Source organism: Alligator mississippiensis, chromosome 10, assembly GCF_030867095.1.
Source record: "Alligator mississippiensis isolate rAllMis1 chromosome 10, rAllMis1, whole genome shotgun sequence".
Taxonomy (NCBI): Eukaryota; Metazoa; Chordata; order Crocodylia; family Alligatoridae; genus Alligator; species Alligator mississippiensis.
Genome location: NC_081833.1, coordinates 15,786,534 through 15,801,587, shown reverse-complemented (window position 1 = coordinate 15,801,587; position 15,054 = coordinate 15,786,534).

The window sequence follows — 15,054 nt, the reverse complement described above, 5'->3', positions numbered from 1 at the left end:
TTCGCATATAAAGAACCCACATAAACCGAGGGAAACCTGTATTGCTCTGGTCAGCTTGCTCTGTGCAAGGACATACAACTAATTTCCTGCTCAAGTTTTCCTCAAAGCCTGGAATCACACTCAAAATACCCCCTGGGAAGGGGAGCCCTCCTGCAGTGGGCACCACATGAGTGGTAGTAAGACCAAAACAGAGGGAGTGACTGAAGATGCCCTTCATCCATAGCACGGACCCACTACCCGACTCCGAAGGGAAGGGGGAGGATTTTGCTGGCCTGTTTTTCTTGAGCTTCCTTTGCTTTCAGAAGACATGCCTCTCCCTAGCTCAGGAGCAATTTCAGTTTTTTTCCTGCTCTTTGTTACACCCCAATTCCTTCAAAGGCGCCGGGTCCAGATGCTGAATGCTGATGAGCATCCGCCAGGCCCGCTAGAGTCAATGAAAGCTGTGGATGTCCAAGCCTCTCAGGAATTGGCTCCACATTTTTGCCTATTTGGGAAGTGACCAGTGGCACTTTGTGTGGGTCAGGCCTGGCAAACCGGTCTCCATGGCAACCTTAATGAATGCCATTGGCTCAGTGGTCCATCCTTGCATCTCATTACATTTCAATGACTTTCACGGGGCTCGGACATGTAATTAATATCAAACACATGGTATTCAGCAGGATAAGGCTTAGCAGTACGCAACGTGTGCAGAGTGGGGAGTGACGTGGGCTTTGGGATCCGTCTCCAGGCATCAATGTAACAAAAAGCCCATGAACAACAGAGGAAGCAGGAACCTGGCTGGCTGGCTGCTGCTCAGCGCCTAGCACGCAGAGGCAGAGATGGCTGTCAGAGACTCCAGTGATTGCTCAGCCCCTTCCTGGTCAGGGGGTGATGTCCTAAAAGCTGGAGGATGGGAAGGCTTTCTTTGATCTAGGAGAGAGTGACAGGAAAATGGTGAGGGGTGATTGTCTACATCCCAGTGGGTGGCAACCGTCTTGCTGAAAGCCAAGTTGGAGCGCCGCTGGAGGCAGCCCTGTGGAAGTCCTCAAGAGGCTAGTGCGAGTTGAGGGAACTCAGCACGAGGCAGGATCTCACCCTCTATGGGCTTTTTCTTTTGATTAACTCAGTACATTTAAGGATATATTCTATGAGTCTCTAATGCTATTCCTGAACTCTACAAGGGGTTGCCATCCCTCTCTAGAAGCCCTGCTTAAAGGCTATAAAAATCACTCTAAGAAACCTGCCCAGAAGACCCTGAGCAGTCTTGCATTTTAATTAGTGTGGATTAAAAGCTGAGCCCCTCCCCAAAACCAGAGGTTGGGTTGGCAGGCACAGCACTACAAAGGCAAGATGCTGCATGCCACATGACACAGATGCCATTGCACTAGGCCATGGAGCCAGAAGTGGCCTGACCTCCAGCTGATGGCAGAGAGAAACCAATCCAGAGAACAGGGAAGGGATTGGGAAGGGTTGATTGATGATGTCAAGGTTTTGCAGTTAACGCCCAGACCTGTATTTCCTAGAGTTTGCCTGCCTGGAATGAAGACCCATTCATTTCAGCAGTAGGTGGCTTCCTGTTGGAGAGACTTACTGCATCTTATCTCCCACAGAACAATGTTATCAGCCACAGAATGAGCCAAGAGAGCAGGGGAAATAACCTCTGCTAATTACTAATATGCAAAATGAGTAATGAGATGAAGAAATAATGTGCTATTGGATACAATCCTAGGGTTTTTAAAACGAATTATTTCACCTTCAGCTGCATTACAACCATTCCCTGGAGAATAATATACAATCCCCACAAGGATATGAGGGTATAATTCAGTGACAGCTCCAGCAAAGTTATATTCAGTTTAATGAACGTCGTGGGAAGCTAAGATTGAATTATTGCCTGAGTGCTCTGTCAGGTTGCCTCATGTTGTTATGCAGGATATAAAGAAAATTATTATTGACAATACTAAGGAGATTCATTTTGTCTGAGTGAAGGAGGTAAAGGAGGTGTATTGAATATGTGACGTAGCAGGAGAAGGTTAATCATGACCCTAATGTGGTATAGGGAGATCGATCATGCGTGGATCACAGGGATGGATATTTAATGCATATGCGACATGGCAGGGGAAGTTTTACTGACTAGGATGCATGGAAGGGAGGGACAGAGACAGAGATAACAACAGTGACTTGCTGCGGGAGGGGTGCTTTGCATTTGTGACTCTGTTCACGCACTGGAATGTGCAGCAGCAGCACCTGGAGATGGGGGGGCATCCTAAAAAGTGAAGACCAGCTTGAACTCAAAGTTTCTGTGAGCAAACAGATACCCACCAGCAAGAGACAGGTCTCAGGAAGTGTCCGAAAACGTTAGTCAGACATATTTACTCAGGTGTTGCTTGTACAATTTTGCCACTGGGTGGCAGCATGACGACATAGGAAACTGCTTACTTGGCATTTTACTAATGCTAAATACTTACTGTTTAGCATTTACCTAATGCATGTAGCATGAGCTGTCCCACCCCTCTCCATCACTGATAGCAGGAGATGAGTAAGAAAAGGGTAAACATTCAAAGTTTGGTTTAAATTTGGATAAAAGCCCAGGGTCAGATGCTTCTCTGCCACACCTTGAGTCTACCAAAGTGGACTGAAGGCACCATTCTGCTTAGCTTTCATTCATGTCCTGTTTTGACTCACACCAGGAATTAGAAATGGATAGAAATATGAAAAAATAAGCGTAATGGGTAAAGTTCTCTGATCATTTTAAATCTCCAAAAACCTTTGTCCAAAATCATAATGAAAAATGTTTTCTTACGCTACTGGACATCTCTCTTACTGTGCCAATCTCTCGACATGAAGCTCAAAATTTAATTTTTAAGATGGGCATAAGCCACAAAATTTAAATCAGGATCCCAGTTGTGAGTATGCCAGTGATTTGTGGTATTTGATTCCATAGTTCTGGTTTGGCCCATTTTGACAGCCAAGGTCACATGCAAATTTGGATTCTGATTTCAAATACTGCCAATTAAGTGCCGTGTTGTTCGGATCCACCATGTTGGATCAGATGCATCTTTAGCATGCAATATAGTCATCTGCTATTAGGAGGAAATGAATGTATTGGTCCTAAAGCAAAATAATACAAGGAAAGCCATTGGTGGCCTTGTTTCAGGGAATTCCATTCACTTGCAAAATAAAAGGAGATCTGTCCAAAAAAATCCATTTCACATTTATTCTCTCCATCCACCAACAACTTCAAAAGAAGATTAAATTCAGTCTCCTTGGACCTGTCCACCACATTTCACTTTCATATTTTCTCAGGGAAAAAAATATCCTCCAACAAAATATGGAGATGATTCAGTTTCATTTTCTCAACCTGTCAGTCAAAGTGTTTGATCTGCCAGTTCAAAGTGGAAGTCAATCGCAGTCAGCATGTTTCCATTAGAGACGGGAGTGTCAGGAACGCGTGGTTCAGAACCACCTAGAACTTCACTGGTGCCGGACTTCAAAGCTCTGTGGAGACTTTTATTGGGTTTTATTGTGCTGAGATGAGAGGACAGGAGTGGAAGGAAGGAGAGTGGCAAGCAGAGGAATGGGCAGGCAGATATGATATTTGAGACTCACAAGAAAGAAATTCTCTGAATGTTCATGCCCCAAATATCTTCATGGCAACCTCTCGTACAATCAACTTTTAAGACTTGCTGAAGCCCCCTGAGAGTCTTTCTACCAGGTCCCGTCCTGCTTGCATCCTCTATTACTGATACTTCCCTCTCTATTGCCTTTATAGCCAAAGGCATGAGGAGGTTCCTACATGCAAAGTTGGGGTCTTTATCCAGAACCGTGTGGCCCTTGGTGGTTGTTCCTACACTGGAATTGCAGTCCTTGCCCCGCTTGGATTAACCCTGTCAGCAGCTTTGGAGGTAGTTATTGCAGGGCTGGAACAGGCAGCAGGGTATGCTTTAATGTTTCCTATGTAATGTATAATTAGGAAGGAGTTCTTGAGCCATGCTACTTGCCTGTCAACCTCACAAACCTTACAACCTGATGTGGTTTTGTTTCAGGCTAGGCCTGATATACAGGGTCATAATGTAGGTGTGATACAACCTGATCCACAGTGTGAGGACTTTGACTTGACATGGTACAACAGTGCCTTCTGCTTTTGCCAGGACTGCTTTTGGGTGCCACCAGAACCCTCCCTGCTTCTGAAGCTCCTGATGTCCCCAACTTAGAAGTAGAGCAACTGCCTCAGCTCTGGCTTATTTGCACCAAGGACAGTGGCTAAAAAAAGCAGGTAGAGAGAGGGGAAGCCTCACTTCCAACACAATCCATTGCATCTCTTAGGTATCTACTTCCAGGAAAAAATACCTTAAAATGGAACTCAAGTTGCAAGTACTTATTAGTAATGTTTAGGGATGCCATAATCATCTCGAAAGCAGACATTGCAAACCTAGGCGATGTAACATTAAGATAAAATGTGATCCAAACATAATCAGGGAGAGAAAGGCATCCAAGCCATCTCAACTCTGCCCTATAGCAATACAAACTTATTATTATGATTAAGGTATCTCAGTGTTTGTGGTCTCAAATAAGATCAAAGTGATTAAAAAAATATGTTCAATTTTTTTCACACATACAATTCCCACAGTTGCTTGGGACAGACTAGAAACTGACACAGGCACTACATTTCTTAAAGGACCTGGTTTTTAATATTTACTCAAATCAGTTAATAAAGCTACATGGAAATTCAGAGATAATACACATGGCTTTATCTCTGGAGAGGGTGTTGAAGAGGCAGAGGGTAGAGGCAACTATGCACAGGCAGAAGCAAAACATCTGCTTTGGCATTGTATGAAACTTAAGCACTGCTATTTACTTGGGCAGACCATAGGTGCATCAAGCCCGGTATCCTGTCTCACACAGTGGCAGAGAGCAGAGGCTCAATAGGAGGGTGAATAGGACATGTCCATCATTTTCCAGTCCCTGCTTCTTTCCCATTGCAGCTTCCAGCAGTCAGAGGTTTAGGAAGAGATTTAGGAAGTTCTGATTCAGAGGCTGTGTCCCTCTGCTATATTCAATACCTACTGATGGATCTTTCCTCCAAGAACTGGTCCAATCCCTTTCTGAACTGGGTTAACTTACCAGCCTGCACAGCTTCTCGTGGCAGTGAGTTTCACAAGTTACTTACTTGGTGTATGAAAAAGAACTTCCTTTTGTAAGTTTTAAGCCTACAAGCTTGGATCTTGTACAAGATTTAGATAAGCTTTGTATAGTAGTACAAGCCTTGGTCTTGTAGCCCTTTGGTCTTGTAGCCTGCTCCCACAGAAGGCAGAAGCAAAGCTGTCATTAAAGAACAGGCCTGTGGTCTTGGCTGCTTTTCTCCTTTGTTTATAAGACAAGATCTACCATGGTGCTTCCCACGAAGTGAGTGAGCCTTCCTGCACTATAGAGCTCCAGCTTCACGTGAGGCCCCAATTCTGACCATGCTACCAGGAAACACCTTTGCTTAAAACCAAAGCTCACTGAAGGAAGCCAGATAGGTGTTGGCTCCCAATGGCAAAGGCCACTCCCTACTGCAAGAGGGTGCTGTAGGAATGAACGTGCATATTCACCGGGTCTGAGGAAATTACAGGGACTGGGAGGAGAGACACAATGGGAAGATGCAACCTACAGAGGTCCATTGCCCTTCCTCTTTACCTCAAGTCAGCACTGAATCAGGTCTTTATTCTCTTGTGGCTGTTGAATGTCATCTGTCCTTTCCTGGCAGCCGCTGGAAGAAGCCAGAGCACCGTGCTGTGCTCAGCCTGGAAACTTCTGGCCTGAGGTCATGCTGCTGTTCCCTGTTTCCCTGCAAAGAATTAGTGGGGCTAGACTGTGTAATTATAGGTTTCAGCTGGTGGTTATAACACCTAATTCAGCACCTACTCCATTCCTTAGCAAGGAGAAAATGCTCTTTTCACAATGGCTGCAGGCCAACCCTGGTGGAATAGCATACATCAGCACTAGGGCTGTGTGAAGCTTCGCCGGCTGTTTCGTTTTGACACTGGTTTGACTCGTTTTGAGCTCAAAACAGTGAAACCAAAACAAAACAAAGGGCTTCAAAACAGCCTTGAAATGAAACGAGGCCAGTCGAAACATTTAAAACATTTCAAAACATTTTAAATTTTGAAGCAGCCAGCAAGGGAGAGCCAGGGCTCTGCAGCCCCATGTGGCTCAACCCTGCGGGGAGCGCAGCCCTGGCTCTCCCCGCCTCCTTAGATTGGCTCTGGTGTGGGGCCCGGGGCAAATCAGCTTGTGCGTGAACCCACTGCCGCCCCAATCCCTAGGTGGCAGCGGGTCCCTGCATGAGCTGATTTGCCCCAGGCCCTGCACCAGAGCTGATCAGAGGAGGGTGCAGGGTCTGGGCAAATCAGGGACCTGCCGCCGCCTCGATCCCGGGGTGCAGGGAGGTCCCCGCAGGAGCTGATTTGCCCCAGGCCCTCCTGGCGCTGGCCCCAGGCAGCAGCACCAGCCTCCTGTGATCCAGGAAGCAGATCAGGGCCCGCACCCTCGGAAGCAGTCCGGCACAGCCCCTGCAGTCCTCCCGGGGGTGCAGGCGAGCCCCCGATCTGCCTGCCGGATGACAGGAGGCTGGTGCTGGCAGCTGGACGCAGCCTGTACTGGAAAGATCGGTGTTGCCACTGGCCCCAGCTGACAGCACCAGCCTCCTGTCACCCGGCAGGCAGATTGGGGGCTTGCCTGCACCCCCAAGAGGGCTGCAGGGGCTGTGCCAGATTGCTCCCGGGGGTGCGGGCCCCCAATCTGCCACCCAGCTCACAGGAGGCTGGTGCTGCCAGCTGGAGCCAGTGGCAACACTGATCTTCCTGGCACTGGCTATGGGCGAAACGTCGAAACAGCATTGAAACAGCCAAAGAGTTTTAACAAAACGAAACGGAACAGTGCTTTTGAAACTAAATGAAACTCAAAATGAAAAACTGTTCCATCAAAACAGAAGTCAAAGTGAACAATGCTGTTTTGCACAGCCCTCCTCAGCATCTCTCCTCTGGGCACGCAGATTGCCTAACAGTTCGCAACGATTCAGGGGTGCTAGGAGGAGAAGATTCCTTTTCTCTTTGAGGCTCTGATGCAGCTAATGCATCTGTCATGCCTGGATGCCCAAATTCTCTGGTCTAGGCATGAAGTATGGAGGTCACCCAGGCAGCTCATTGCAGAGCCTGGGATCAAGTCCCAGTCCAGTAGCTTCACCAGAGGATTCTCCTTCCGTCTCCTGTGGAAACACCTGGGGTGAATTCCTAGGATTTGGGATAAAGGAAGATAGTTATTAGTTGCTGTGGTCATTAAGAGAAATCAGTGGGTCCTGCTTATCCAGTGCTGGTCACAGTTCCCAGCGACTCCAACTGAAGTTACTTGTACCACACAATGGAAAGCCAAGGCTCAGGCTGTTCTTCAAGGTTTAAATCAAATCACTCCCCGATATATCCCCTCTCCCTCGTATTGACACTTGAAAATACAGTCTCTCCCCTGAAATATAATTCTAGCCTCATGTTTAGAAAGATGGCAAGGCCCTTTTGTTGTGTATTGATTTGCTGACAGTCCACAGCAGTTCCTCAGTCAGAAAGCTGACAAGAGGCAGCAGAGGTTGGGGAAATGAGCTCAGATGTATTTTTATGGGATTCCCCTCTTGGGGGAGGAAGAAAGAAGTAGTACAGCCATGGATTCAGGTGTGTTGTGCTAATGCACTGGTTTCAGGCCCTGGGAGCCCCTGGTTCCAATCTGAACCAAGTCGCAAGGCAAATGAGAAGGGTGGCCTCAGGCCCGTGTCTCTAGCACATCAGAACATAGTCCACTGTGGTCAGGGGCCTCTGCTTGGGAAAAGCACAGGACTGGAATAGCAGAAGTGCAAGCCAGGATTATAATAATGGAGGACAGAGGTGCCAGGTCACAGCTGTATGAGAACCCTGGACTGTGGAATAGAAAGAGGGGTTTAAAGTCATAAACTAAGTTAACCGGCTGAGCTGGTCATGGGTATCTGGGCTGGTGAACAAGGTAAAAATTTAGAGGCATCTTCAGTGCAACCAGTGGGGTCATTTCAGAAGAGCCTCAGGACAGCAGCGTGCGATCCCAGCCTCTGACAGGCTGCATCTTTTTACAGGCCATAGAGGAGCTGCCATTGAGTGGTCAAATCATTAACATGCTCAGTGTTTGAGTTCTTGCATCTGCTGAGGGACACAGTGCTGCTCTGAACTGCCTGAGCAGCATGCCATGCAGCATGTGCACTTCTCCACTCTCTGTGACAGGTGGAGCTGAGGCAGATAATCCAAAGCAGCAGGAGGGGAAGGAGAGCACGCCGTTTGCCCATCCCCAGCAGTGCCGTGCAGCGGGTCCACTTTGCATTTCAGCAGTGTAATGCCAGCCTTCTTTCTCTCTTTTTTTTTAGCACATTATCCAGTCAGCGTGTTTGATGTTTTATGCATTAAATAGATTTATGTGTTTAATAATTATTAGTTTCAAAGATTTACAGTGCACTGCTGCTGGTGCTGTGTCTGTGCCTCCCAGGGGAATTCAGGAAGTGAAAATCCTTCATCAAGGGAAAGGAAAAATTAGAAACTTTAAATCTTCCATCATTCTGAAAATGGGCCAAGGAGAGAGTAAATGCATGTGCCCTGAATGTGGCTTTGTGCTGCGGGTATGTATGCATATTGCATTAGGCTGGATACTAGGTGCATTGTGCATGCATTTGTGGAGTGCTTCTCTTGAAATGTGCAGTTACGTTTCGCTCTTCATTCTTTGCTTTAAGAGATTGACACTGTTTGTGGAGTATGCACGAGTGGGGACCCTGCAGCTACCCCCTATTGATATTTGTGTGGTGATGATTCCCTAGGAAGGGGGGAGTCTATGATTTTTGGTGAGGTTCCTCCATTGTTGATAAAGAATATATGTGAAGCAAAACCAAAGCCACATGCTCTGAGCTGGTGCACTTCAAGTTCTGCTCTGAACTTGTGGCATGGGCCAGTCTCTGTTAGATAGAAAATTAACAGGCGTCTTGGTCTTGTCAAGAAAGAGAAGTGCTACTAGGATGGATCCAGGAGAAACACACCAGTTTCATTGCCACAGGTTTTACCTCAACTCCTAAACTCTTTTGAGGCCTGCATTCCTGCAAAAGCTAGAAAAAGTCATCCCATAGAAACAGATAGCTTTATTTCAATGTGTGGTGACAGCAGTTTTCAAAAAGGCAAAAGGAAACATAGAGGGCAATAGGGGGAACATGGAGATGCCATTAGATATGACTTGACGGCACATCCCCACTTGGAGTAGTGCAAAAGAGAGCAATGAAAAATACTAGACCGTTAAAGGAGGCATGGGGAACTGGGAAGGATGGATTAAAAGACCAGAGTCACAAAAGGACCAAAATTGTGTTTGCTGTGGAGGAGGGAGCGGAGGTACTGAGGAGGTATTCTTAGCAGCGAATGGCTAGTGAGGGCCTCTTGGATGTTTCAGTTGAACTTTTGCTGTAATGCAACAACCAGGGGTCATATGAAGAAGAAGGAGCCTCGGGGAGGTAGCATGAAACTGGAAAGTGGTTGGCCTGTGAATGTTGCTGCTGTGAGGGCAAAGCCCTAGGAAACCAATTGTTTTGCAGCCCTTGGAGGAAATAGAGATGTGCATCAAGGAATGAAGCTGTGCCACAAGTGAGAACATTTTGGGGGCTCAGGAGTCCCAGAAGGAGGTGGAAAAGCTGGAAATACCAGTGCCATAGCAAGGAGGTTTGGTGCGTGGGGCAATCCCGCAGCAGCAGCCTGCCCTCGCCCTGCGCACTGATCCGGGGGGCACATGCCTCCCCATGCTTGCCCAGTGCACGCAGCTGCAGGAACCGCCCCTGCTTCCCCGCACCCCCTGGATGAGCTGTTTGCGGCTCCATCCCGTGTCCTGCTCTGGTTGGGCAGCGGCTGCCCCAGTCCCAGCTCCACTCCTCCCTCAGCAGGTGGCCTTGATCTGCACCCCCCACACTGCTTCCCTTCCCTTCCCTTCCCCCCCACAACAGACCTACCAACTGGATGGTGCTTTCCAAGCTGCCAGGCTGGCCCTGTGCATGCTGCAGCTCTGTGCATGCATGCGGCATTTATTGGCCACATCAGCCAAAATTTTTCAAAATATTTATAACAAAATATCAACTTGCGACTTGCCTACTGGTGCCCCTTTATTTTGGCACCCAGGGTGGTTGCCCTGCTTGCCCCCCAACCCTTGCTATGGTACTGGGAAATACCCTGGATTCTTACCACAAATCAGGTGTGAATCAAAGGAGTTATGGGCTGTGTGGAAAATATAGAGCTTAAGCCAAAGCTGGTGCATCCCATCTCCTAATAAGGAGGGCCTGTTTACAGGGTGTATACCTGGGGTTCAGAATGGGGAAGATGCATCATCTGTTGAAAAAAGGCAATCAAAATGTCTGTGCCCCTGGGGACATCTTGGCTTTGTGCCATTTGGACACCTGGCTCTAAACAGCTGTCTTTATCCCCCAGCTCCTATGTGTCCATCATATGCTGGGAATGGAGCAGAGACTCTAGTCATCCAGCACCTAAGCAGCATCTGCAGTCCCTAAGGAGAGGAACCGGAGCTGGCTGATCTGGTCTGGGCAGTCAAGCGAGCATGCTGCAGTCTCATCACCAGCAACACAGTATCACCGAGGCCTCTGTGGGGCTAAGCTCCGCCTTGAACTTCTTCAGCAAGAGTATCACTGCCCAGAGACCAGCCACCACAGCGGCCTAGAAGCACTCTGGGGCTTTCATGAGGTTGAAAGGATAAACTGCATTTTGCTTGTGATCTAATGCTGAATGTCTTTGGAAACTCTCCTTTGGCGTACGCCCAGTGGTTCTCAACCTTTTCAGACTCAAGGCACTCCTGGATAGACTTGTGACAACCCTCAGACGTTGCCAGCTCTTAAGTTTCACTCTTTTTTTTTTTGACTACAGAAAAATAGTAGAGCAGGTTTTCCATTCCAAAGAACACAGACCACAACTATGGATTTCTATTAGAAATCTCTGTTTTATCATGTTTGTAAACTGAATGGTGCTAACATTGTGTGGCACCCTTGAAAGGATCTCAAGGCACTCCAGGGTCCCATGGATTGGCACCACTTTCCGTGGTTGAAAATCACTGCACTAACCTTTCAGCTAGAGCTTATCCATGTCCGGCCACTGCTTCTGAGTCTTAAAAGAAGCTGCTTTTATAGTGGAGGCAGAGGGACTCAGGAGATCCCATTTCCTGGCCTACCATGGAGCCTTCCCACGTTACCTTGACCAGGTCATTCTATTTCTCTACCAGTTTCTGCAAACTTGAATAGATAGTTAAAGCTGTTGTAACCTACCTGCTCATAACACTGGAGCACATTTTCTTTGTATAATGACCATTCAGTGCAGAGAAGTGTCTTTCTGCCCCTCCTCTGTTTGCTGATTCCCTCCACACCACCTTTTCCTTGCTCTGGACTCATGGGCGTCAAGAGCACCCCAGTGCTATGCCCAGCAGGGCAGAGCTCTGTTTCCATACAAGTTGCACCATTTCCCTGGGTGCACCCAGGAGGCATTCATCCCTTACATTCACCCCTTACACACATTGTGGACAGGCTGACCTGGGCCTGGCACAGGCACTGGACTTACTGGTCTGGGCTCCCAAAAAGCAGGAGAGTGGGGGGGACATGAGTAAACAGAACAATAAAGGCCTCTACTTAAAAGCATTTCTGTGCTTAGGGTTTGTTTGTTTCTGTGCATGTTTTGAGCGCTCACATTTATTACACTGGAGCTGACAGTTCGGTCTCTCCCAGACGCTGTCAGCCGCTGCCTTAAAAGCTTTCTGTGTGTGCTGCATGCCGTCAAGTGTTGCCTGTTAATGTGAGCTGCATGCAAGCTCTTCTGTTTGCCTCACAGCCTCGGAGTGCAACATCATGGCCCAGAGGTACCGTCTTCCTTGGCTCTGGATTGTTTCATTTGGAAAAAAAAGAATTTGATTTTCTTCTCTGACTCTATCATTAGCATGCATTGGACAGCGGTGTGTCTGCCTACTGGCTGTTAAACGCAGTTGAGGTTGTTGTAGCCATGGAGCTTGCTAGCCTTGCTAACAGAGAGATGTGTGCACGAGGGCAGAGGGATACATGGGTAGCTCTCTTCAGGCACGGATGTGCCCCAGAAGGATACAATTGGAGGGATGTTTGTGCAGCTCCAGCAGCCAACCTTTCTTAGCTTTCCAAAGCCACCCTTGACCTTTTCAGGGCTTTGCTTCCTCTATCGTGGCAAGAAAACAAATTAGTGTGGGACTCCTCTTGGTTTGCAGATAGGTGTCAGAGGGGCCACCTTTAGAGTAAATTCATCCAAACACCCATCAGCTGCATTAGACACCATGAACTCCATGTCCTTGCCCCCTGCTTGAGTTCTTAGCTTGGGATTTTCAAAGATGCCTCTGGGAACTGGGCACCCATCTCCTTTGGGAATCTACTGGCATTCAGGTCCTGTCTGCCTCATGTTCTTTTGAGGGTCCCAACATACATGTTTCAGTGACTTAGGGCAGCATCAGCGGCCAGTCCTGGGGAGGACAGGGTTGGGCATGCCCCTTCTATACCATGCCCTGCACACATGGGTCCAGCAACACAATCCAGAGACATAAGTTTTGTCAGTGAGGTTGCTCTGGAGTGGGCCCCACTGCTCATTCTCAAGTCCCCCAAAACAGGGTTCAAGAGTAGGCAGCGGGGGTGAGCCTAGAGCAACCTCACTGGTGAACTTTCAGCTCTGAAGCACAGCAGCAGACCCACTGCTGCAGTAGTAGGGACAATCCCTTACAACTGTATGGATGAGACCCCCAAGGCCTCTTCCTTACTAAGACTTAGATTCAGATTATCCATCTACCCTGTGTGCCCTGATCTGAACAATACATAGGATTGTGAGTTCCTTCAAACAGCGTTGACAAGGTTCCTTGGGTGAATTTGATATCTTTTATTAGACCAACCTAAATAGTTGGAGAATAGTTATTAAGCAAGCTTTCGGGTTCAAAAACCCTTCGTCAGGCTAAGGAAGCTGCAGCAGTTGGTGTGTGCATCTGAGATTTGAGGTTGGATCAAACCTTGTGTTTACCAGCCCGATGGTTACCGGATCACTGGACCTGGTCCCTGTCAAATGCTGGGAAAGTGAGATCTTGGATGAAATCCTGACTCCCGTGAAGCCAATGGGTTTTTTGGTCAAGTCACGTTGGGATTTAAGCCTATCCCTCATGTATGCCATAGAGTTGTGCTTGCATTTTCAGTCTGTTTTTCAATGTGCTATTCTTGTAGTGCATTTGAAGCATATTTGTCATGACAACTCGATTGTCGTAGCTTAATATTTACTCCTATTTTTTTACTTCTAAGGGCACCCAGAAGCTGTGAGTTTTTTAAAGATGAATTCCCTTCAAATTTGAGACTCATATCGTGGATGCTGTTTCCAGATATGCTGAAGGAGATGCCTCTGTTTTGGTGCGTTTCTTTATGGTAAGAGCTACTTTCTGCTTTCAGCATCATTTCTATAACGAAAACTTCTGGACTAGGGAACACAAAGAGAAATAAGGGGGGAAACCAGCCCTGCGTGTGAATCTTCTGCAGCAAGCTGCAATGACAAGGAGAATAAAATGTCTGCTCTCTTGGCAGAAAGTTGGCGTTCTTAGACATTTAAAGACACAGTGCACAGGGGATGGGTGGGGGAATTGTATAATAGCTGTAAGCTGCATGCATTGCATATCTGATCGGATCTGATGTTGTGTAAGTCAGCTCAACGTCCACACTGGAGCCTGGAGGACAAGGTAAGAGCAGGGAGCTCAGTTGAGGCAATTGCAATTTACAGCACCAGCTTGCACAGTGACACTAGTGGCTCAATCCTGGAAATGAGCACCGTGGCTCAGAAGATTAGAGAGATCCCTCTTGGCCTCCTTGTGCTGTACCTTTCTTTGATAGCTCAACATGGAAAATCTAGTAATACTTAAAGAAGATTAGCCCGCTATATAGCTCTGTGGGTTATTATTCTCTCTCTCTAGATACAGAGAGAATTGCATGCAGGCAGTTTACTGGAGCTCAATTCCTTTTTTTTTTGTTGTTCCATTGTAACAGTGTTAAGAAGTAGGTCATTTGAATGCATTGCTGATAACAATAATGGACTTGCACATCAGTTGGCTGCTCCAAACTGTCCATAACCTCTGCCCAATGTCACCTCCATAATGGTTCGTTCCAGGCATCGTGGATGTGCCGTTTTGCTAATGCACGTATGAGTAGTTCACATTTCATTTAGAAGGAGAGCGCCTAGAGCCTAGAAAAGCATATCTAGCAAGATATATCTTTTTATCTCTGCATCTTGCTCTATATCTGGCTCAAAGACCTCACATCTAGATTGCCCAAAATTGAGTGAAAGCAGCATGTCCTATATACTAAATGCCCTGTCAAGTTGGACACTTAAAAGCACTCACTAGATGCAGGGCAACAACAAATTCTTATTTTTGTACTCTTGCTATGGAGCACATACAAAATATGATAATGCTTAAGGTTGACAACTTATTATGTGCTGTGTCGTACGAAGTGGCAGTGTGAAGTGCCCATAGTTCTAGAATAGGTAGATTTTTTTTCAGCTAAAATGTTCACCAGTGAAATTCTTAATTATCTTGGCATTGAGACAGCTGTCGTTAGGCTCCATAATTAACATCCCATTGACAGGAATGGGAGGAATTTGTTCCCCACAGAGGTATTGGCTCTGACTGTGGGCTCAGTAACAGAGAGCTCTGTATTGGTTCACATTAGCCTTTTTTTTCCCCAAAACATTAGAGCTAAAAGCTTTCAATTTTGAAATCTCAGATCTCAAATTCTGCAGACCCAATAAACAAAAAATGCTGGCAGGGTAGTAATGGCCAAGAGCAGCTCAGCCCGGGGTAGTGGGCAGTTGAGGGAGAGAGAGAAAGAGAGAGAATAATAATTAGAGTTTTTCCAGAGGATGAACCACTGGCTTCATCTTCTGATAGGGAAGGATTTAGTCTTTCTGTCAAACATAATTCATGTGTTGCTGATGAATTTAGCTGGAAGAGCCAGAAATTCTT